Genomic DNA, 26,755 nt, shown 5'->3' with positions numbered 1-26,755 from the left:
TTGTCATATAGATAGTCTTAAAAGTGACTCAACGCATACTGAACCCCGAATTTTACAAGTTATTTTGTATACATAATGTTACAAATCTGTAACGTTGTCTCCTAGCACGGTTAGTTCAATCACTGGAAAGACCATTGTACGATCAGCTATGTTGGATGCTGATCGGATTGATCTCAGGGATATGCGACAAACTTCACGACGAATTTGGGCAACTTTGGCAACAAAAAAGATAATATTGGTATCTTCTAGAATTTTGGTAATAGAGCCAATAGGAACCGAGATATGTCTGATTGTTCCAGAACCGTCTCTGCACGGCTCCTGGAACTGTTAAAAGCCAGCAGTCTCAAGCTGAAGACAGTTGTGGATAGAGTCATCGGGAGGTTTAGAGTCGGATAACGAGTCAATGCCGAATTAGTTGGATCAATCCAGCGAAGCACAAGCGGGGAGTGGAGCTCAAGCGTTTGGTGAATTGAGCTGTGTGTGGAATCTTGGAGTTTTTTATAGAATCAGCATCACTCGTGTGTGGAGTAGCCATTTGTATAGTAGTTAGTCAGCAATTGGATACAGCTAAAGCGAGGAGACAGTGGGGAAATTGCAGACGTTTGGAGAGACCGTAGAGTGTGGCTACGTATATTCCCTCCTCCTGCTGAATTCAGTCTGCCCGCTTTTTGAGCTGTGGTTGTTATTACTACTGGTTATTACTTGTGAGCTACCGTTTGTTGTAGTGTGCTGTTGTGTATTGCCTGCGTTCATCTCCGCTGTATATTTGTCTCTTCGTGTTTAATAGAAGTCGTCGTTCGTTACTAAAAGACTATTTCTTCATCGACGCACAAATTGAAAGAACCCCGAATTTCCATAACAATATAAAAGAACATATTTTATTTTATAACATTAAAGAACATATTTGATTTTGTATTTTGCTTGGAGTGGATTTTCCCACGTATTTCCCCGTAGTAAAGTTTCTAATAATCGTATAAAAGAAAAAATTGCAATGACAAAAAGAGCAAACAATTGTCGTTCCGAAGAAATTTGTTTTAGATCTCCTAATTTACTGAATTTTTACTAAATTTTTAAAAATGAGTCACTGTTCACGAAAAATTTTGAAAATTGAAATTAAAATGTCAGCGTCCGAGATTCTATTGCTATTTTCTTTTCAAAATTTTGTAAGTGTTATTCGAACATTTCTCAATATCGAAAAACAGAAAGGTGAAAATAAGTTTATTGATTAGTTTTTAACTAATTTCCTTGATGACTTCAAAGATTTTTCGCATTGATCTAGTCAGTGAGGAACTAGAATTTACCTCATGTAAAATTTTGTTTCTTCGTTGATTTGAAATATTGCCAATTTAGGAAAACATAAATCATAGAAATTAATAAAACGTTTATGAGAAAAGTAAAATCTTACCAAATTCGTTAATCGTCGTTTAGTAACAGTTCCCAAGTTTAGATTGTTTACGTTTTTGAATTTGTTAAATAAATATATCATGAAATTATTTTATAATACTCTTAAAAGTAATAACCCTTTTTTAGTACTTTATTAGGAATATTATTCTTTAGTGGGGAAAATGCAATAATATACAAATAAATTTTTACGAAACTTTAAAAAAAAATATCACAATGCCTTAGCGATGAGATTTTCGCTGACGTCTCACAATTTCCTGGCCAATTTTTCGTCTTGAGCTTCAAAAGAGGGGCTGATAAGTGTGCAGTCACTGAAAATGCAAACAGCAAAGCTATTAAACCAACAGTAAAATAATGCATACTCGATATAACACAATGTTATGCATTTCTTTGTCAAAACAATGCATTATTTTACTAATTAAAATCAGAATAATTTAGCAAGTTTAATTATCGAATCCCGACTGATTGCGTATGATATTAACCCGCTTCTGCACTTAGCAAGGGATTAGAGGAATAGTGGCAAAAACGATTGGAAGGCGTAAATCGACAGAAACCATTTTTAAATAGGTAAAATTAATCATAGAAGAACGCTAGTTAAACGTTTCATAAATATAAATCATTACTAAAGAATACAGCGTTCCTGGCCTAGGGGTAACGCGTATTCCCCGTGATCTAGGCGTCCTGGTTCGGGTATGGTTGTTCTCTTGCTTGCGTTCTCTCTGTGAGGTGCGTGAATGAACCCCCTTGTAAAAAGGGGTTGTGCAAGCGAGTGTGTGTGTGCTATCTTCATTTGAGCTAGAAGTCCGAATTCTGCCCTCGGGTGTTCAGGGGTCTTTACCCTTAGAAGCTACTGCGCAAAAAATTGGCTTAAAATAGTCACACGACAAAAAAAAATTACTATAGATCATTTCATTTTAATTAATTTCTAATATTATTCTACCTCTCTATTTCTGCTTACTCTATAGATAGAATCTATAGAATTTTAATTTCTAATTATTAAATTAATTTCTAATATTATTCTACCTCTCTATTTCTGCTTATTCTATAGCTAGAATCTATAGAATATTAATTTCTAATTATTAAATTAATTTCTAATATTATTCTACCTCTCTATTTCTGCTTATTCTATAGATAGAATCTATAGAATATTAATTTCTAATTATTAAATTAATTTCTAATATTATTCTACCTCTCTATTTCTGCTTATTCTATAGATAGAATCTATAGAATATTAATTTCTAATTATTAAATTAATTTCTAATATTATTCTACCTCTCTATTTCTGCTTATTCTATAGATAGAAGAATAATTGAAATATTCTTTTAATTCAGTTTTCCTTCATAGTATATGCACGGAATTATCTAGGATGTGATAAATGTGTTTTATATGTTTGAAACATTAAAATGTTAATAGCTATTATTGTATTTATAATATCAACAAATATTTATTCCAAGAACCAGAGTTTTACAAGGAAACCCAATTACTATTTCCTTCCGAGATATTTCATTATAAACGAATTTTTTCTGGAATCTCATATTCATTATGTTCTCTATTTATGTTTCATGTTCACAATGGATATCAAATTCATGATTGCAATATCGTTTTAATTCACATTCTTTTTTTCATTTAAGCGCGATATAAAAGACTCGAGTGATACAAAACGCCTAGCACTAATAGTCGCGATTCTAAGCCTATTTCATCTGTAGAATCTGCTGAACGAAAGTGTTAGAGATATGGTAAAATGAGCATTTTAATAAATTGAAAGAAAAACTGTTGCCATTCTCAAGCATAAATTAGGACTTTTTAAATTCCGAGTCCCAAAGAAGAATAATGGGTCTGTAAAAAGTTTCAATATCAGAAGATAATAATTCTTGTTTGTATCATTTTATTGGAATTGTTTAAAATAATTATTTTAATTCGTATGCCATTATGATTAACATTAAGATTTCCATTTTTTAAATTTATTTTGCGGCGTTGAAGAGCTCCGTTAAAATTTTCAAGTAAAAAGGACTCTTTAAAAAGTATTTTACTGGAAAAAAACTCCAAGTGTGTTTTTTAGAACTACCTTTTAATGTAAAAAAAAATTGAAAAGAATTAATCATAGATATATATATGTGGAGTTTAAGCTTCAACAAAAAATTAATCAATCACAAATAATAAAATTAAAAAAAATTAAAATATTGTTTAAACATCAGTTTTGTAAACAATTCGAACAAAGTACTCAAATTATAGCAAATATTGGTACCCAATAAAATAAATTTCACCTCACCTTTAAAATTAATTCTTCTTCCATTTCTTAATATTGATAATCAAATTTTTGAACTGTACAGACTTTGGTTTTCTACAACACCTCTTATGGTCTATTAGTGCAACTTTAACTGTCTAACGCTGATATACCAAATCATATGTAAATCAAAAATCTCAAAGAAGTGCTTAGCCTATTTTTTTTTTCTGGAAACAGCTCTCTTTTTGTACACTGAATGTTGCTCCGATGTCTCACTCACTGTACTTTCCTTAAAATTGGTGGTGCCTCAAATTCATTTAAAACACTCTTTGAAGAGTTAAAGTATCGAGCTAGTGCATCAAATTTAAAATAAGCTGGTTTCTGTATTACTATGACCGCAGTTCTTTTAAGAATCCTCCATACTTCGAGCATCGTTTCCTACTTTTATTTATGTTTTATATTATTACTTTGTCACAGGAAATATTTTTTACGTTAAATGAAAAAAAAAAAAAAGAAAAAAAAAAGAAAGAAAAGAAGAAGGAAAGAGAGAAAAAAAAAAAAAAGAATTCTCAGCATCGAATATATTTTTATGATGAAAAGGAGATAGAAGAATTTTCAGAATTGACTATAAATGTACAATGAAAAGGAATTCACACTATCGAATATACTTATGCAATGAAAGAAAAGAGTAACAAGAGAATTCACAATATCAAATACACTTATGCAGCGAGAAGAAAGTTTATCAAGGGAATTCACTGTATCGAACACTTATACAATGAAAGGAGAGAGTAACAAGAGAATTCAGACAATCAAATGCACTTATACAATGAAAGGAAAGAGTAACAAGAGAATTCAGACAATCAAATACACTTATACAATGAAAGGAAAGAGTAACAAGAGAATTCAGACAATCAAATACACTTATACAATGAAAGGAAAGAGTAACAAGAGAATTCAGACAATCGAATACACTTATACAATGAAAGGAAAGAGTAACAAGAGAATTCAGACAATCGAATACACTTATACAATGAAAGGAAAGAGTAACAAGAGAATTCAGACAATCGAATACACTTATACAATGAAAGGAAAGAGTAACAAGAGAATTCAGACAATCGAATACACTTATACAATGAAAGGAAAGAGTAACAAGAGAATTCAGACAATCGAATACACTTATACAATGAAAGGAAAGAGTAACAAGAGAATTCAGACAATCAAATACACTTATACAATGAAAGGAAAGAGTAACAAGAGAATTCAGACAATCAAATACACTTATACAATGAAAGGAAAGAGTAACAAGAGAATTCAGACAATGGAATACACTTATACAATGAAAGGAAAGAGTAACAAGAGAATTCAGACAATCAAATACACTTATACAATGAAAGGAAAGAGTAGCAAGAGAATTCAGACAATGGAATACACTTATACAATGAAAGGAAAGTTTGTCAAGGGAATTCACACTATAGAATACACTTATTCAGTGAAAAAAAGAGCATCAAGAGAATTTGGATTATCGAATGGGCTTATAGAATGAAAGGAAAGATTACCAAGAGAATTCTCAGTACTGAAAATGCAGTTATACGATGAGAGGAGAGAGATCCCAAAAATTCTCAGCATCGGTTATACTTCTATGATAAAACTAAAGGAAATGAATAGATTTCTTAATATCAAACTCGGAATCTGCACTTATAATTCATACATAATAAACGGAGGTAAAAACAGCAAAATTCGTGATTTCATTGCTAAATGCATTTAAAAGAGCATATTATAACACAATTTGATGACAAAATTTAGAATATGTCTTTTTTCGTTACTTCCGTTATATACTCAATAATCTGCGCCAACGGAAATTAAAATACTTACCAATAATAATGGCCCGATTCATTTGCTAGTTTTTCTTCGACTGCGCAGTAAATAGTAGTCTGGGCTCCTATCACGGGACTCTTGAAAAATAGACGACTGCAGAACTCGTACAGCCACCCGCTGAATTTGCTCATTGAATATTCTATGTGTCGACTGAGAGTTGTATAAATGGCTCCGGGATGCAAGCAATACGTCGTCACTCCCGTACCTTGAATATTAAAAAAATCATATCTATATCTAAAAAATTTAATCATACTCAAATACGTTGTTGGTTAGTTTCATGTTATCGTTATTTATATCTTCATGAGTCTTTAAGCTCATGGTTTTTTTTTTTTGTAAAAAATGTTATATTAAAGCAAAAATGAAAATATTAATCAAATTGTATTTCCTTACTTTCCACAACTAATCACAAATTCACTTTCTTTCTTCCATTTTTCAGAGATCCTACTCAATTACCACTATCTGAACTCTAAGGGTGCTCACACCACCGTGGAATATGGTACATAACCTGCCCCCTCCCCTTTGGCGTCCTACTCTCATATTCTCACACGATAAGGTTAAAGATGACTGACTTTAAAAAATCACCAAAATTAAATGCAATGCTTAAAAGCATATCATTGGAAAGATATATACTTTTTACCTTTTAAACGGTATGAAACTCATTTTCGAGATCATTCTTTTTTAAATTATTGGTGCAAAAGTGACCATAAATGTCGAAAAGTAATTTAATTTTTAAATAATTAAAATTCAAATATTTTGAAGAAAAGGACTCAGGGTCAACTTCCAAAATATTTATGTTCGACATTTTATAGCTCTTGGTTATTTTATAGCTTATTTAGTGGTTTTTTAAAAGACAAATTTTCATCCTTATTATTTCACATATTATCCATATATTTCATCCCATTGAGACTGGATCTCGTTCCACATAAGGTCATCACTGTATAAAAATACAAGAAAATGTTTATGCAATGTATTCCATATGATATGCCTTAAAGAAATGAAAGTAACGGAAATAGTCAAAAATATCGGTTTGTCATCTATTAATAACTTCTAAACTCATTATAATTTTTGTGTGCTTCATTCTTTTTTTAAGACCTGCAGTTATTTTCTTTAATTACATTTAAAGTTTCTACTTTTTTATTTCATTCTGTTCTGATACGAAAAGCATGTGGAAATATCCACAATTGATCTCAAATGTATAAATAACAAGAACCGTAAACTTAGGCCACTTTGTCAGTTTTTTGAAGAAACAAAAAGATATTTAGTTCTTTACTAAGTTACTGAAACAAACAATAAAGTTATCAATGATTTCCTTGCATAGAGATGACATTAAACGATAGCTTTTTTTTTGTTTTAAACCTATAAATTTTTAAAAGTGATTTGTAAATTACTTCTAAATTGCGAATTTTTTTATGCGAGATATTAAAGCTCATTCTCTTGAAAGCGATCCGCAATCAAGCGTATAATTGTTTCAGTTTGGCATATATTTGCTATATAAGAATTTATGACGGTACATTAAATTAAAATCATTAAAACATCTAGTATATGTTATCAGAGATAGAAAATGAGGTTCTGGAAACTTGCATTGTCCGTGTACCTACACGAAGTTTAATTTGGTCTGGTAAAATAAATAATATATATATATATATATATATATATATATATATATATATATATATATATATATATATATATATATATATATATATATATTGTTACGAAATTTCCGGGGTTCGTTTGGGAGTTATATGGTGTGGAGAACGCTCAATCAGCAGGCGGCAGTAGAAAATAAAACAACGACGTTTATTTACACGAAGACACACAGGACAGCACAAGGCGACAACTATATACAGCACAGAAGACGATTATCTTCAGCCGAGACGTGCAGCATACAACAGACTCTACTGCAAACAGTAGCGCACAGCTTAGTTCAGCACTAGCTTGACTCCGTCGCTGCTCCGCTTAACTCTGGAAGGCCAGTTCTTTACCGTCGATTCCGACTACTCTCGTCCGCCTCTCGACGACTCGGCAGATGCAGGCTGCTCCTTTTATAGGTCTCAGGAGGCGGGGCTAGAAGCCTCTCAACCAATCAGGAACGTTCGAGGGGTATCTCAGCTCCTACTGGACGGAAGCGGAAAATTCTCGATGTTTCGGGTATAATCTATTTTGGTGCCAAAGTCGCCAAATTCGTCGCCAAGCTCTGGGACCTCCTATGGAACCCACTATGCTGGGAAGCCGCATCACAGATTCGTAGCAATATATATATATATATAAAATTTAAGGAAATGAAATAAAAAACAAAGGGAAAAACATTTCACTTGGAAGGGTAAAAATGTTAATAAAAAATAAAATAAAACAGAGTATGTGAAATTTCAGATAAATTTGTGAAAAAAAATTGAAGAAAACGAAATATCGCTCTTACAAGAATAACACAATTAAAATCATAATGAACAAAAAAATTTCAATTTTTACACCTTTACACTTTGTGTATGAAGACCACAAAGTTACCTGTATTCATTTTTCGAATTATGAATTTTTTTTTGCCTGTAACTATATAATTAAATGAACAAATCATAAAAATAATTAAAGAAACATTGCATCTTACCTTTCAGCCTTTTAGCCAGTTCTCGTGTGAAAAGTACATTAGCTAGTTTGCTTCGGAAATAAGCTGTGGCAGGACTATAATTAAAATTTAAATTTATGTCGCTGAGGCCACCTAAAAATATTAAAGAGAAATCAAAGATTAACTGAAGATTTTAATGTATATTCCATACTTATATGAAAAATTGTTTTAAGGAGATAAATCATTTGGGTTGAAAAAAAAAGGAAAAAGAATAGTAGCATGTAATGTATCTTAACAGCATGAACGTTCTGCTAATGATAAGAATTCAGATATAAAAAAAGAATTTATCCTTTTATTTGAAATGCAGAAATGTTGTTTTGAGTATTCAAAAGATTTCCTTCTCATAGAGCTAAAAATGAAGTCATTATGTAAAAATTAAATTTCCTTTAAATTTTCTAAGAATCTGGGGTGGCAAATTATTTTCATTTCTGTTCGCCTGAAATTTTTCTACAATATTTCTCCGATCAAAAGTTAAACTTATAAAAAATAAAGCTATAAAAATGAAATAAAACTAAAAATTATTGGATAATAATGTAAAAAATAATATTTATTTATCTGTTTATTATTTTTTTTATTTATTTTTTATTTGGCAATAGCATAGCCTGATGAATTAGAAACAATAAAATTCAAAAAAAAAAAAAAAAAAAAAAAAAAGATGAAGACAAAAAAAAAAAAAAAAGAGAGAGAGAGACATACAATGAAATTAAATAAATAGTTGCAAATAATACTGTTGTAATTGAAATTATAAAAAGATACACGTTCCGATTTTATGAGTTAGCTTTTCGCCGAATCAATGAAGAAAATCTTTGAATATAACAAGAAAACAACTCATTAATAATAAATCGAAAAAGTATCTTGATAATTCTTGTTTAAAATTATTGATAAATTTTAAATAAAAAAATAATAACCTCAAAAAAATTCTAAACGGAATTAAAATATCGGATATAGAAATTTGAGCTTGCATTCACAAGAACTGTTTTGTAAACACAGAGTTTCTTAAAAGATTTCTCAAATCCAGCAAACTGCATTATGGGAACAAAACAAACATGTACGACAATAATTTGCATTCTTTGATAGGAAGGCCGCGGTGGCCAGGTGGTAAGGTCTCGGCTTGTGAGCCGTAGGGTTTCAAGTTAGAGACTCGATTCCACCGAAGAACCGTCGTGTAAGGGGGTCTGTTGCACGTTAAATCCGTCATGCCAAACGTCCTCCCGCTGGTGTGGTGTGGTGTGGTGTGGAGAGGGGGGTGCCAGCTCAGTGTCGTCCTCGTCATCTGACCGCGGTTCAAAATGACGAGGTCCGTCCCAAAATAGCCTTAGTGTTGCTTTACAACGAGACGTTAATATGACTAAACTAAACTTTGATAGCATATTGTTTAATATTCAGCAGTCATTAGAAATGATACTATGTGCCAGCTTGTGTAAAAAATCATCCTAAACAAAACAGAATATTAAATAAAAGATTCTGCATTAAATTTTAAAACTCGATCTTCAAATTGTATTAAATCCCTATCATGACTTGATTGTCTGCCATATTTCGGATATTGCAGACACTCGCGCATAAGCCATTCCCTTTATAAGTGTTGATGAATTACCATTGACATTAAATAGTTTGCCAACCCCCTGCCTAGAGGTAGCGCGTTTCTAAATAAATAAACTAAAATTTTCCTAAATAAACTAAAATTTTCCCCATGTAAAATTTTGTTTCTTCGTTGATTTGAAATACAGTAGACTCCCGATTATCCGCGGGCGGTTTATCCGCGCCTGCCGCACTAAGTTTTTATTTTGCTTCCAAGCAAAGAGAAAATGCTTCCAAAGCAAGAAGCAAACACAAGTGACTGATTTCTTCAAAAAGGTGTAGTTTTACAGTTATGCTTTTGTAATTACATAATACATTACAGTATTAAAACAGTACATATGTATTAATTTTTCTGTGTATCCTTGACGCCTCTCGTAAGTACAAAGTACTTTTCTGTTTTCATTAACAAAATGCATTTTAGGTTAGTTTTGAGTAATATACTAAAATATTAAGCGTTAGTTAAACATTTTCTGCTGTTTATTTTACGTTTTATTGTACATAAAACGATTTTTCAAAGTTGGAATGACTGTTCTCTTTTGCTATACCCGTTTTTAGCTCTTTTCGGATTATCCGCGATTTTTGTTAACCGCGGCGGCCGCGCCACCCAATTCCGCGGATAATCGGGAGTGTACTGTATTGCCAATTTAGAAAACATAAATCATGGAAATTAATAAAACGTTTATGAGAAAAGTAAAATCTTACAAAATTCGTTAATCGTCGTTTGGTAACAGTTCCCAAGTTTAGATTGTTTATGTTTTTGAATTTGTTAAATAAATATATCATGAAATTATTTTATAATACTCTTAAAAGTAATAACCTTTTTTTAGTACTTTATTAGGAATATTATTCTTTAGTGGGGAAAATGCAATAACATACAAATAAATTTTTACGAAACTTTAAAAAAAATATCACAATGCCTTAGCGATGAGATTTTCGCTGACGTCTCACAATTTCCTGGCCAATTTTTCGTCTTGAGCTTCAAAAGAGGGGCTGATAACTGTGCAGTCACTGAAAATGCAAACAGCAAAGCTATTAAACCAACAGTAAAATAATGCATACTGGATATAACACAATGTTACGTATTTCTTTGTCAAAACAATGCATTATTTTACTAATTAAAATCAGAATAATTTAGCATGTTTAATTATCGAATCCCGACTGATTGCGTGTGATATTAACCCGCTTCTGCACTTAGCAAGGGATTAGAGGAATAGTGGCAAAAGCGATTGGAAGGCGTAAATCGACAGAAACCATTTTTAAATAGGTAAAATTAATCATAGAAGAACGCTAGTTAAGCGTTTCATAAATATAAATCATTACTAAAGAATACAGCGTTCCTGGCCTAGGGGTAGCGCGTCTTCCCCGTGATCTAGGCGTTCCGGGTTCGAGTCCTGGTTCGGGCATGGTTGTTCTCTTCCTTGTGTTCTCTCTGTGAGGTGCGTAAATGAGCCCCTAGTAAAAAGGGGTTGTGCAATCGAGTGTGTGTGTATGCTATCTTCATTTGAGCTAGAAGTCAGACTTCTGCCCTCGGGTGCTCATGTGTCTTTACCCTCAGAAGCTACTGCGCAAAATTTGGCTTAAAATAGTCACACGACAAAAAAAAATTAATTTAGAGGCTACTGGTAAGTGTTAGGCTTTACGAAGATAGATAGAAATTCTAAAGGTATGAAAAAGGCTTCATTGATAATACGAAATGATCTATCATTTTCAAATTATGTAGAATCAGCCATGTCTTTTACAAAATTTTGATTCTACTGTTCAAGTTTCACAGAATTATTTGCTTTTTCCTACAGCATTTTTAAATTTTATCCTTCTATAATTGTGGAAAATGCAATGTTTATACTTTGAATTTTATTTCGTTTTCTTTCCAATACCAAATTCTGCATCCGAAATGGCTAGAGAAAATCATAAAGTCAGAAAAACGATAAAAAGTACTTCCTTTCAGCTAAGTATGTCACACGAAGCTCAAAGATATTACAGATCGATAAGGCCTGATATTAAACATCGATGAAGCCTGATATTAAACATCGATGAAACCAGATATTAAACATCGATAAACCCTGATATTAAAATCGATAAAGCCAGATAGGACACATCGATAAAGCCAAATAAACATCGATAAAGCCTGATATCACACATCGATAAAGCCAAATAAACATCGATAAAGCCAGATATGACACATCTATAAAGTCAAATAAACATCGATAAAGCCAGATATGACACATCGGTAAAGCCAAATAAACATCGATAAAGCCTGATATTAAAATCGATAAAGCCAAATAAACATCGATAAAGCCAGATATGACACATCTATAAAGCCAAATAAACATCGATAAAGCCTGATATTAAACACCGATCAAGTCAATAAGGTTAAGTGGTGCATGGGGGATATTTCATTTCACGAGAATTTTCTTACAAGGGGAATATTCATTGCCTGTAAGTTATTATTGCTGCTTTTAAATATGTTAATAACAAATAGGAAAAATAGTAAACTCTTTGTAATTCGGAAACAATATAAGAAATTAATTTTCCGTAAAACTTTAAGAAATAGCTTGAGCTATGAAAGGATAATGATATTTTAATTATAATTAGTCTTCCTTAATATAAATCCAGTTTTTATCTTCAAGAAAAAAATGGCAACAAATGCCTAATGTGTAAAACATGAACAATTCATATGTAAAATACTAGAAAATTTCAATTTTTATGCAACTGTTTTTGTTCAGTTGAAATTTTATCCCTGACTGATGTCACTGGAAAGCGTTAAACAAATCTCGCATTGACTCCATTTAAAGTTATCATCAAAAATTAGTAACCTCGATCAAAGGCTTCTAAGAAATTACTGTTTGAAGTATTGTTCGGATATTTTACACGACTGAACGATCATTGAAAGCAGTACTTTTCTCATGAATTATCAAGATGATTGGAGTATAGAATTATACGGATTTTGCTGTTTCACATTCTGAAACAAAAGAAAAACTATGACGTGTAGTTTTTAAAACAATTTCCTTTTCCTGAATGATCATTCAAGAATTTGAATTATCAACCGAAAGAAATCTTACATAGAGTAGGAAATACAAACAGTCTCTTGAAGAGACTCGAAAGGGAACATCTAATGACTGGAGAATATTTCGCTCATTATGTCCAACGAACCGTAAATGGGTTACAAGAAACATACCAATCTTGTTAAAAGCTTAGCAAAATATGAGTACAAAATGCTTTTACAACAAAAAACAAATGTAAATATTTTTGTAAAAATTTACATCCATGTATATTATTTTATTGAAATTCTATTGGTAAGTGAATTAAATAAATATTCCATAACATCGTCCCTCTAAAATCAAAACGGCTTTCATTTATAGGTTTCCCCCTCTTTTTTCTACAAGAAGTCATGCGATCTGAACAGAGAAAATTACAAGTTGTGTTGGAGAAGATTTAACATAAAGAAAAAGCGACTATTTTCTTCTCGGTTGGTAAATAAATCGGTAGTGGATTAATGATGCACCTCTTGTAAATATATTCTTTGGGGTTTAAATGACAAAACAATGTTTCAAAAGTTCATAAGACAAATTTTTCGAATGTTAAGAGAAAAATTGTCCTCCCATCACTTGTTACAATTCTTTTCCTTAACCAATCACAAACGCTTATTTCCTTATATTGATTTTGCTTTAACACATTTATATTTTCCTAAGGATTATTTTTAAAATTTCATACATTTTTGAAACCTATTTATTTATTTAAAAATATCATATTACACAAAAATTACTTATTAAGTATTACACTTCTCCCTAGCGGAAAATCTGTCACATGTGTAAGAATGTTTAACTTTGTGCTAGACCAACAATTGACTTTAAAATCTATTTTTACGAACTTGTGATGCGGCTTCCCAGCATAGCTGGTTTCATAGGAGGTCCCAGAGCTTGGCGACAAACTTGGTGACCATTTGGCGACTTGGCGATGAATTTGGCGACTTTGGCGACAAAATAGATTATACCCGAAACATCAAGAATTTTCCTAGCTCCGATCCGTCGAGTAGGAACGGAGGTACGCCTCGAACGTTCCTGATTGGTTCAGAGGCATCTAGCCCCGCCTCCTAAGACCTATAAAAGGAAGCAGCCGCAGCTGCCGGGGAGTCGTGAACCGGGACGGTGAATTGAGAAGAAGTCGGAAGCGGCAGAGCAGAGCAGAGTAGTGTGAACCAGTGGTGAATTGAATCGTGGACCAGTGGAGTCAAAGAGTAGTCGGAACCGACGATAAGAACTGGCCTTCTAGAGATAAGCGGAGCAGCGACGGAGCGAAGCTAGTGCTGAACCAAGCTGTGTGCTACTTCTGTAGTAGAGTTTTGTATGCTGCACGTCTCGGCTGAAGATAATCGTCTTCTGTGCTGTATATAGTTGTCGTCTTTGTGTTGTCCTGTGTGTCTTCGTGTGAATAAACGTCGTTGTTTGATTTTCTACTGCCGCCTGGTGATTGAGCGTTCTTCACACCATATAACTTCCACTATCCAAACGAACCCCCGGAAATTTTGTAACACTATCAAATCAACTTGTTTCAGATCTAATAATGCAAAACTAATTCTCGGTTATTGAATATTTTTTGTCATTATTTTTTATATCTATTCTAAACGACTGCAATATATTTTATTTAAGACTATTATGAGTTATGAAAAATAATCTTACATATGTGAGCAATCGAGGGGACATTGATGATTCTCGCTGGTGCAGAAGCTTTTATTCTGTCCAACAGGAGATGTGTAAGGAGGAAGTGATCTAGATGATTGACCCCGAACTGCATTTCGTAGCCGTCCTCTGTCAAAGACTTGGGTAACGCTGCCACACCTGGGAAATAGTTATGATATGTCCTTGAAATGTAACATAAGTTTGGAAAAAAATAAGTCGTTTTTGACTTAGAGCTGTATCGTTAGAATGTTATGTGTAATCACTCCATGACAAGTAAATCCCATAGTTACACCTCAAAATTGGTAGGTTGCCCATTGGTAATCAATTTTGGAATTGCATAAAACGGATAATGGGAAACTTTTTGAATTTCTATAGTTCCTGCACCGCCTGGAAGGCCTCCTCAGAGTGTGTAAATAGAAGGCAGAGCCTTGAGGTGCTTTCAGAGGAGTTGTTGATTCTTTAGCAAGGCGATGACTGAGTATCAGTCATAGATTACCAGCTTATAAACACCAGTCTCTGCTTTTCTCCTCACGTATGACAGGAACTTAACCGCATGGAATTATCCAGCCTAATATTCCTGTGGTGTCTCGAATCACAGCAGTCCAAAAATAACAAAGGAAAGCAAAAAAACCTTCTAAAAATTATAAAACTTCGACCCTCGGCTACAAAATGCCGTCAACGTGAAAGATCGTATGTTCAAACGAATTTCCATTGTAAAAACAAGTTCAAACATATTCTTTAAGTTCATTGGTAGTCTGCCAACCCTTTTTGGTTATATTCGAAAAACATGTGAAAATTCGAAAGTGCCCGGATACGTTTATTCATATAGTTTCTATCCTTTGCAATCAGTAGGCTCTTTTTCTATAAATTTGTACAATCGATAATCCAATAATCTCAAATGCGCACACGAATATTTCGTTTGTAATGCCTTAATTTCATTTGCCGTTTTGATTTAAGCATAAGATCCAATGTCTAAGTCAAATAGTACAATTGTTAAGACAGATGCCTTCGTTAAATGGTGTGGTAATGTTTGATCCAAAGTTTAGTCTGATGCAAAGTCTGAGTGGGCCACTTGATGGAAGAACCTATTGCACCTGTTGCTCTCGCAGTAGAGGTGTTAGATTTTATAAATTCGAAAATTGTAGAATTAGTAAATTTGGGCAAGATAATATTAAAAAAATAATTTTACACGACTAATGACTGCAAAATTATCCGGGTCTTGCAGCCATACTTTTACACAAATGAATAACTTGCAACAAATGTTGGAAACTTCCTTGGTAAATTGGGTACAAAATATTGGTCGGTAAAAATTGGTGGCTTCTCCTTGTAAAATGGGTATAAAAAAATTGAAAATCGACAGAATATTTCAATTTGGCTACTCAATGCTTAACATTGGCAATTCTACATCACGTCATACGATGCTACAAATTATCTAGAAATTTTGGAAGGTATTCATAGCAAAACTTTTGCATGCCATTTACTTCCTTTTCCTGTCCATAATTAATATCTCATCCTTTTAGTCACCAGAACTAAAATAGCCAAAAAGAAGCAAGTTTAATGGAATTTTTTCCATATTAAAAATGAATAAAGTAAAATATTATTGCATGTTTAGGCAGAATGCGTGTCTTAAATTATTATATTTTTTCTATACAATATTTATTTAATGCTTCAGAAAATTCTTAGACAACATATTAAACGACTTACTTGTATTAATGATGAGAATGTGTATTGATAAGTATGTAAATATTTGTTTTAATTGCTCCATATATCGGGCTTTAAAATTTGCAAAGGAGAAATGCGCTGTTTCTCACATGTACATTTAAAAATTATTTACAATAAAAATGTTAAAACTGTGACAATACTTTTATGAAAATTAATAATAAATTCTGCTTACCTGCATTGTTGATGAGTATGTGTATGTAAGGTTCGTTTTCGAGCTCGTCTTGAGCGAAACTCTTGATGGAAGCGAAAGAGGCAAGATCGAGGCGATTTACAACCAAGTTGGGCTTTATTACTTTCTCAGAGATGTCCTTCACAGCTTCATATCCTTTCTGGACGTCTCTGCAAGCGAGGATGACTTTGGCACTTTTGGAGGCAGATGTGCACATTACAACATAATAGATTTTGAGATATTTCTTTGATTTCATTGAAATTCATTCACTACGGTTGAAGCCAAAAGAAACCAGCTTAAAGTGTGAATAAATTTCTTACAAGAAATTAAAAATGAATTTAGGCAAAATAAACCTCTCTAAATTAGAGGATTATGATGAGAGTTGTGTGCTTTGCAGGTGGACTAGTCCAATTAATATGAAAGTTGAACAACAGTTGATATACTAACTATTTATTAAATCTAAATTCCCAGAGCGAGCTCTGGGAACACATCTTCCGCAAGAGATTCATTTCTTGAGCTTTGTCTTTAAAGAAAGAGCATACCTTCCTAATGAATTTTCCAGAACAATATTCAAATCTCGATTCCTAATGGAGATAGGACCATAATTTTTGTGTTTTTCTGTGCCTTCATTTTTTTTTGTCGCGAAATTCCACCAAGTAGTCTAATAATCGCCAAGGTTCGGAAGCATTAAATCATCCATTCAGCATCTATTAAGAATCTTTATACATCTCTCTTCTTTATAATAAGACTAGAATAACAGAGAGATGGTTTTAAAGATTTATGCAATTTAGTATATGTAAATAAAATCCAATTTACCCCTTGAGGCGAGATCCAGTACTGTTTCTTTGCCAATGCCAGTGTTTCCACCGGTGTCGATGACTGTCTTACCATTCAGTCGAGCGGTGCTGTGACATTTCCGCCCGAAAATGAAACCACGGGCATAAATGAAGAGAGCATATAAGAAGTCAAACACAGAGGATAGATCCAGTACTGAAAGAAAGCAAGCATAGGCCTTTATAATTTTATTTTTCTAAGCATATATTCAAGAATTTAACTTTTTGAAGAAACAAACTAAATTAATATCATGAGCATATTGAATTTATTTTTTTTCTCCCTCGGCTTTCCAGTCTTGTTTTCATTTAATAAATGAATAAGACCAAGTTTCATACATTCAAGATTATATTAATTTATTGTTCATATTATTTATTCGTAGTTATTTTTGTCCCGGTAGTATTAATTTAAATCACATGAAATGACCAAATGTTGGGGGGGGGGATACAAAGGGAATATACATATCTAGCCTACTAATCTTCTTCAAGCGTGTAGAGTCCGATGATGGTTCTACAAATGATAATGAAAATGAACTAATAAATGCGGAGTAGCTGATGAAAATGAAGCTAAGAATTGCGTTTTAGCTTTAAAATGCAGCTTATTGGATTATGAGAAGAATCTGGAGTCACTCGCTACCAACGGTATAGCATCGCGATCTGCGCTGAAATCTAGTTCTGGCGGTCAAGACCCCCCCCCCTCCCAGTTACAAAAGGAAGCAACTCTAGCATGGGAGCTCGCCATCTTGGCTCGTTGGTAGCAAAGTACTGAGCAAAGAGCCATGCCGGCGTTCTGGCATAGGGGGAGCGCGTCTTCCCCGGGATCTGGGCGTCCCATGTCTGAGTCCCGGTTTGGGCATGGTTGTTCTATCTGTGAGATGTGGGAATGTGCCCTCCTGTAAAAAGGGGTTGTGCAAGCGAATGAGTGATGCGTGAGTAGCAAAGTCGTATTCTTGGCCCTAGTTGGTGCTACTATAAAAACAAGAGACTCTCCAGAGACAAACCCTCTCCTTCTTAAAATCGCTGGCTTCGTAACAGCGGGCTTGTCCGTGGCAAGTGCCATAAGAAACAACAACAAAGAGCGATGTTGATGAAATTTTCGATAATAGACATACGCCATTTCTCAAATCTAGATATGCTGAGGTGTAGCATACATAGAGCTATCGGCATAATATTTATTTTCATCTTTCTACTCCATTTTCATATATCAGTTTTCTCTCTTTAGAGACCACATAAGCTCAAAGATGCCTCTTGGATACTTCACCTTAAGCAACCATCCCTCCCTTTGTCTAATCCCTGCTTTGTTACAGTAAATTTAAAGAGTGGCCGAAAACGTAGCATTTATCTAAGAGAATTTTACTCTTGCAAACCAAGTGATCGACTGAGAATCAGAAATATCTTGTTATATCCCCTGTTGTTACTTATGGCAGTTGTCATAGACAAACCCTCTGACAAAGTCGGCGAATTGAAGATGAGTTTTAGCGTCTCTTCTTTCAGTAGAACCATCTAGGGTCAAGAGTACGTTTAGGCTACTCATGTGTCACAGCCCTTTTCCCTGGAGCGGACTTCATTTATACAATTCATTCACAGATCATTATTTAGACCTGAGTCAGAAAACAATCACCTCTGATCTGGTACCCCCAGTGGTATTATCTGGACTTGGAAGACTGAGCGGGTACAACGTATTTATGCGTGCACCAGCCACTAGGTACACGGAGAGTCTTCGGCCGTTGGGGTTCGAACTCACAACCCAAGGAATGCGAATCTAACGCTCCACCAATCAGGTTATTCCGGCCTACATTCTGTCAATATTTGTATAATTTGTGCTGATTCCGTCATAAGTTATATGATGAAGTTAAAGCGGGAGGGAAATGAAAAGCAAGTTATGCAAATTCTTATAAGTTTCGCAGCAATTCTAATTCTTGTAATTCGAGAACGAAATTTTGACGAATCTCCTCGTTACAGACTTGTCTGAGTCTAAAATAACACATTTTTGAAATGATGTGTGTCTTTCTATAAACAGAATAACTCAAAAACTACTAATTTAATCTCTTTATATTAATCTAATAATTTCGTATGTAGTCTGTTTACCATAGATTTATATCCCATTTTGAATGAATTTCAAAAATAAGCACGTTTGTTTGCCTGTCCCAGTACAAATGAACGCAATAACTACGAAATGTAAAGAGCTTGATAAAACAGTTTCATTTGCAGTTTAAGCATCTCCGAATCACACACATATAGGTCAAATGAAATAGCATAGTAATCAAGAGTGGGTTAGAAGGCAGATATGGATACCCTGCATGCTGGTGAAAAAATATTCGATAGCGTGCTTCAAATATAGTATATTCAAATCAAAATATACAGTGACATGGAGTGGTATACAGGGTGATATAAAACCTATCGTTCAAATTTCGTGAGAAGGTAGGAAATATCTCAGGAAATATATTTCACACAGGAAAGTATCACACCTAACTTCATCTGCATGGACATAACGGACAAGTGAAGTGACCACAAGAAAACAATAAAGTTAAGTGGTAATGAATGTGACCTTTATTTCGGCAAGGTAAATTACATTTACAACCAGTAGGTGTTCAAAATTGAGAACATAGGATTCACAGCAACGTTGCATCGACCATCGACCATTTTCAAAAACGCCTGGCATATCAAGGACAATACCTAAGGCATATTCACCGAGATATATAGAATCAACATGACGGAAATTCTAATCATAGCACAATTATTGCGCGTGGTTACCTCAACCGACATTTGGAGCTAGGTTGATCGGTAGAGGTAGACCGATCGTTTGGCCACCTAGGTCACCTGATATATCTCCCATGGATTTATTTTTGTGCAGGACCATGAAAGGTCATGTGTACGAGACCTCCGCCGACAGTGAAATGCACCTTGTTGCTTGAAAAGTGGCCTCGACAAGCATTGTTCGTGATATGCCTGTCAATTTCTAAAAATGTCCGGCTGTCAATGTTCTGCTCCGTATTCGTGTAAATGGTAGCAATTTTGAGCATCTACTGTGAACTTATACTTTACCTTGTTGGAATAAAAGTCACATTCGCTACCACTTTACTGTTTTCTTGTGTTCACTTTACTTGTCCATTTTGTTCATGCAGATGACATCTGCGGACATACTTTCCTATGTGAAATCAATTTCCTGGCGTATTTCCTACCTTCCCACGAAATTTGGTTTTGAATCATCCTGTATAATAGCAAGGACTTGATATTTAGTTCCCTTCGCACATTAGTTTTTGTTGTTAGAAATTTAAAATAAGTTCAAAAATGTTCCTTTATACTAAAGTCTTAGAATCTCCTACCAGCTTCTCAGTCCTCACAATGTTGCAGTAAACTTAAAGAATGAATCAAAACATGTTATGTTGTATAAGTTTTCTGCTCTCGGAAACCACATACGACGACTGCGAGCAAAAAAAAAAAAAAAAAAAAAATGTTTATAAAAATATGTTATCATGCACAGTGCATATTTATTTAACTTATCCTGAGTCCATTACAAGTTACAAGGTGATTTTCTTTCAAAAGTGAAAAGCAAGTTACAAACTTTTTTCTTTTTCAATTACTTTTAAGCAAGGTATCAAAAATATCATCAAAGAATAGTGAATTCTGAAAATATAATGATATAAAAACCTCTTTAGACACATGCTTTCTGTGCCATAATGCTTTAAAAAAATAGAAATTCTAAGGCCAAAAGATTGGGCTTAAAGGGAATTCCCAGGGAAAATAAAATTCATTCATTTCTAAAAATCTATGGATTTCATTTTTCAGATTTCAATCGAATGATAGTCTCTTTTTTCCTCAACCAGATATTTGAGTAATTCGAAATTTTGCATGCGATTTCGTATTCATATAGCTTAAATATCTATTATATTATCCTTGTTACTCAATGTTAATAAAAAATAATAAAAATTAGAGGAAAGAAACGCTATGTCTATAATCTGAGAGAAACATTTGCGTGAGAACTAACAGACAGGAATTTGTTAAGAAAAATTTTAAATCTATTTATAATGATACAAACAAAAATGCAGCGCGCCCAGGTAGCTCAGTTGATAGAGCACGAGACTCTTAATCTCGGGGTCGTGGGCCCAAGCCCCAAGTAAGACGAGTAGTTTGTTTTTTCAAAATTGATAATAGTAATTTCGAAACTGCATTAATTCAAATTGTAGAATAGTTTAAAAGACGAATGAATGAATGACATGCGTTTTAGTTAATAAGTGCCTAAAAATTTCTTTTCAGTATCTCCAAATTAGCATTTAATTCTCTTCCCATTCTGTAACTGATCAAATGCTTTCAATACCTTTTTGGTAGTACTCGCAAGTTAAGTCTCTTCAAGGACAAAACAATTATTTTGATAAACAAATACATTTAATAGGTGCTATTTCGATAGAGATCTGTCTATATTTTTGGAATAAAAATTATGTCATATGTGTTTTAAGCCTAAAGACCCAATGTACTTGAAATGGCGCCAGTGGAATGCATTCTGCAAAGTGCTTTGAATATATTTTTCCTATATTGCACAACATATTATATTTTTTGGTTAAACAAAATAATTTATTCAAACTCGTTCAAAGACCACAAGGTCTGGCACCACAGCACAGTATTCAAGACTCGGTTCCAGCAAATGGGATTGTACATGGAGCCTAGTCTTTGTATTTATCAAGTTAAAACATCTCCATTCGATGCTGTACTTTGAACAAGAGGGAGAAGTTACATTTAAAAGGACAGACGAAGCGGGTGACGTTATATTTTAAATCATTATGCTTTTAAGCCTCATCTGAGAATTCGCGCGCCCTTCGATGGCCTCGTGGTACGGCCTTAGTTTCGGAACGGGAAGGTTCGAGACTCGATTCCAGTGAAGAACCGTCGTGTAAGCGGGTCTGGTGCATGTTAAATCTGTCGAGAACGAATTTCCTTCCGCAGGTGTGGTGCGGAACATTGGAGAACAGCGTTAGCAGCTCAGATGTCGTCCTCGTCATCTGACCACGGTTTAAAATTACGAAGACCGTCCCAAACTAGACCTAGTGTTTCTTTAAAGCAGGACGTTAATATAACTAAACAGAACAAAGAATTCACAAACGCCCGGGGCTCAATTCAAAGGTTTTCTTCCCAAACACAATATCTATTGAAACACAAACGAGGGCATGTCTTAACTTTGAGTTTTGTTATATTAATGTCCCGCTTTAAAGCAACACGAGAACTATTTTGGGACGGACCTCGTAATTTGGAACCGCGGTTAGGTGAGGAGGACGACGTCTGAGCTGGCACCCCTCTCAAACTTCCAACCCGCAACAGCTGGAGGACTTTTGGTCCAGATAGATTTGACGTGCACCAGACCCGCTTACACAACGGTACCTTGACGGAATCGGGTCTCGAACCTGAAACCCTCTGGATCTGCAGCCGAGACCTTGCCACTGCGGCCCAGCCATAAATTTGAGATTCGATTAAAAACTAGGATGTTATTCCTGGGATCATTAAATTTATCAGAAAAAAATGTTTTTCGACTGGTGCAGATACTTAAAGAATAAAGAGAATGAAAGAGGGGTGCAGATTCGAGTCATCTTTGCTTGTTCTGATCTTGGTTCATAAATTCGAATATCGTTTAAAAATAATACTTATGAAATTTTAATAAAGGATAAAGAAGTGTTTTTAATAGAAATAAAAATTATTCTTATATTACCATTATAAAGTAAGACAAAACAAAAGTAACCTAAAACCATTTCCTTGCTCATATGATGAAATCCTTTTAAATTTTTCAATTCAATGTTTGCATTTCCTGTTTTCACATTATCCTTTCCTTTACTATTTTGATTTTTTTTATTACATGACAATGTGATATATCAGCATTGTTCGGAATTAGAATTCTTTCATGTAAAATATTTGTAAAGTAGAAACTATTTTTGTGTCTATTATTATGATAAACAAGACCCTTTTCAAGGCATAGATATTGAAATAAAAGTAAAATATAGAAAATAGTGGATGAATACTTGAAAATCTTAACATTGTTCAGCAAAAGAGTAGTATCTATAAAATTTCCTACTTTATTAACTTTTCTAAAGATTTAATAACAATGGAAAGAAAAAATTGCTCAAAATTGAAGCTGGTAATGGTTGAAAAAGTAAACTTCTTAATTTTAAGATAGTGTAAATGTTTTTAGAGTAATTTCCTCTGAAATCTCTGTGATGGAAACGCAAAATGGTGGTTAGTTTGATATATTAATAAATAATTAAGGTGATAAATAATTAATAAGGTTATATAATTAATTAGATTGCGTTAATAGATTAAAATAATAAATAAAAAATTATTGAAAATATCTATATTGGTAGTACCAGACTTTGTAATTTCCTTTACTTTTTTAAATACTTATTGTTAATATATTTTTTATATTGCTTTATTATTATTTAACAATTTCCTGTTTAGATTCTATCCTATTAACAATATCTCGGATATAATATTCCATATTAATTAATGAAATTTGTAGAAAAAAATCATGCATATTAGCAGAGTGCCAAAAAAAAATTTAAAAAAATTATTTGCAGTACATTTTAGATATAAACATATAGTACCATTAAAAATTTTTTTTTTTTTTTTGTAGTTCCTATCTATAATGTCAATATACTCAAATCAAAACTAATTACTTAAAATGGTTTGAAATAAATAGTAATAACCTTGTAGAACAAAAACGCGATGCTAAATACGAAATAAAAAGAATAAAAAAAGAAAATATTAGTAACAATAACCTTCAAAGTCATATCACTGACTCTCCGACCCGCCCGAAGGCACTCGGATAATAAATACTGAATGATCGGACCACTGCAACAGCAGCACTGGAGGGAACTGTGGTTGAGTCCTGAGGGCCATCACCGACCAAGGTACAACCCTTCCCAAAGGAAGTACGTCCCGTCACTGATGGGAGAAGCCAGATCCCCCACCTTTTGTGTACCCTCCAGGATGGCGAGATTCAACCACCATACCGGAAGCATCTTATCTTCATTTCGAGGGGCCCCCCGGGGGCTATACCTTAAAAGTAAACTAACTTCAAAAGAATGGTATAAAACAGTAACGATATTAAATAACGAAATTTGCGAACCAAAGCTCTTTAACAATCCAGTGCAACAATCCAACACAAAAAAAATGTAAATAAAGTGTGAAATTTACAATTCATAACTAATTTTTATTCATGCTAAGCTTTATTCATACTGATAAATAAGATAATAACGCAGAAGAAAACACACACAGAAGAAAAAATTCTGCCTCAATTGGTGTATGCCAAAACAGAAAATGGAATCTTTTATTCAATAATGACACAGACTAAAATGATGGACATATTTTAAACTCCTCCCTGTATTACGCACAATAATATATATATAAATAGAGTAACAATTCAAAATTAATAAACACCCGAATAATAAATTAATAATGTAGCAAATAGAATGACTGAAAACTGACTATTCGATGCAATAATATTGACGACCGCCTTACGCGTTCGAAGGCGCGAACCGTCAACGATCGGTTACCTCCCACCAGTGCACGAATTTGCAACTATATCTTTGAGCGAAGAAAATTATTTCATTCTGTGACATCTTTCATACGTTTCAACTCACAAAATTCCATTTTTTAAAATACAAAAGTTATCCTTTTCATGATACTAATTTAATTGTGCTATAATTTTTCTATAGCTTTAACAAAATTTATTAAAAAATATATAATACTATTTTTTATTATTACAAAGCAAAATCAAAGTAATTTCATTGTTATTTTCAAGTTATTTTAATTATCCATCTTTTCTCATAGATCAAGCCACAGTTAACAAAGTTTTTTTTTATTTCTTTTTTACTTCATCCTCTAACTCAACATTCCTAAGCAGAAATTTATTTTTGCTTATCTGCTATGTGTTGCCATACATTTTTGAAAATTTAATTCGTAATTTAGTTTCATTGAATAAAATGAATTTTAAATTACCAGATAAGTTTCTTATAGTGAAATATTTGTTCGCACTAAATTCAAATTCATATTTTTTTACTCTTTCATATATATATATGTAATGATATTTTAAACTCTTAATTTAATCCAAATTAATTTCCAAAACTTTATCTTAATTTAGCCCATAGTAAAATATTCTCTTATTTTCTGATCTCATTCTACGTATGAAGCTGTGTGAAAATTACTGCGCATTCAACAATCAATCTACGTATCAAGAGAAAATGATCCCTTCGGTGCCCTTGCCTAGGTGTCAAAGGTCAACACATGTATTCGATGGGCACGTGGCCGGAAGTCCCATGTTATATAAAACTAGTGATCATTTGTTTCACCCCTTCTTCCTTACTTCTGCTTTTGTGCCACAATGCGCCTTCTTGTAAATAATCATGCTTGCCACCCGGAAGAGAATAAAATGAAATTAAAAATTCAACGTCTCATCTATGTCTTCAAACCTGCCTAATATATATATATATATATTATTCCAATCATCAAGGATTTTATAAATTGAATCTCTAAGCATCCAATTATTCTTTCTAAAAAAATAAGATCTGAAAATTATTTTTTAAATGAATAAATAAATTTGCAATTAACAAAAAATCTTTAAAAAAATTATTTTCCTGGAATTTTAACTAAAAAAATTCACATAAATTTGATTGTAAACCTCTGAAGTGAAAATTAAAAAAGAATTAAGCAGATTTTGCCATTTAGAAAGTAAATTTTAAATTAAAATTTTAAGTTTTCTTGTAATTTCATTACAAAACAATTCTCTTACTTCAAATTAAAAATTCAGTTCGCAAGCAATTTTATCTCCATTTTCAAATTATTTTAAATAATATTTAAAAATTAGTTATATTTATATGGATTATAGATAATGAAAGGAGAAATTGACGACAGTTTTCAGAGCACGAATTTTATTGAGGGTGGAAATTATGTTGAAAAGTTTAAATTTAGAACAATAATCAACAATACGGACAGCAATTCAGAAACAAATCAGAAAACTATTTCACTTGTCATTCATTAAATTATTAATAATTAATTTAAAATATACAATAATAGTAATAATAAAATTACTAATCTGCGTCCAATACTGGGTTTAATTTTCTTATTTAAGAAATTGCAATTATAAGTTCCTTATTTTAAAAAAATACACTACCTGACATTTCTAAATCCTTCGGTCCCTTCTAAGGCTAATTCAGAAATTGTTTTTTTCAGGTTTCACTTATGTTATATGGACTACTGATTACTTCACGTTAAGATTGACTGTGACTACTGATTACTTCACGTTAAGATTCGATCATGTATTTTTTCTGCCTTTAGTTCCGGCAGAGTGACGCAGTTTGAATAATTTGTAATTCTTTTTCAATGTTTCAATTCTTTTCCATTGTCTAAGAAAATTGTTTGAAATTAAATTGATGTACCATTAAATAGTTAAAGATCAGAGTTAAGGTTTTGAGCCACGATAATATCGAAATGTATACCTTTAATAGTTATTTGAGAGTTTTTTAGTAACTTTCTAACTTTACTTAATAAAATTAGTAACTTACTACCATTGTGGCACCTCTTTCTCTCCTTGAGCCGAGAGCGCCCCCTTGTGGCTTTTTACAGAAGACAAGCAGTTGAACAGGAGAGCTGCATCCTGAGGTCGACATTTTCCCTGTGCGA

At 33.0% G+C, this 26,755-nt stretch overlaps 1 pseudogene; it reads right to left on the bottom strand.

Moving 5' to 3' along the window:
* Positions 1 to 1,588: 1,588 nt before the first annotated feature.
* LOC129984534 (retinol dehydrogenase 13-like) lies at positions 1,589 to 26,354 on the bottom strand (annotated as a pseudogene).
* Between the last annotated feature and the right edge of the window lie 401 nt (positions 26,355 to 26,755).

The sequence above is a fragment of the Argiope bruennichi genome, chromosome 9, assembly GCF_947563725.1.
Source record: "Argiope bruennichi chromosome 9, qqArgBrue1.1, whole genome shotgun sequence".
In the NCBI taxonomy this organism is placed as follows: domain Eukaryota; kingdom Metazoa; phylum Arthropoda; class Arachnida; order Araneae; family Araneidae; genus Argiope; species Argiope bruennichi.
This window is presented reverse-complemented; position numbering and strand designations above follow the sequence as displayed.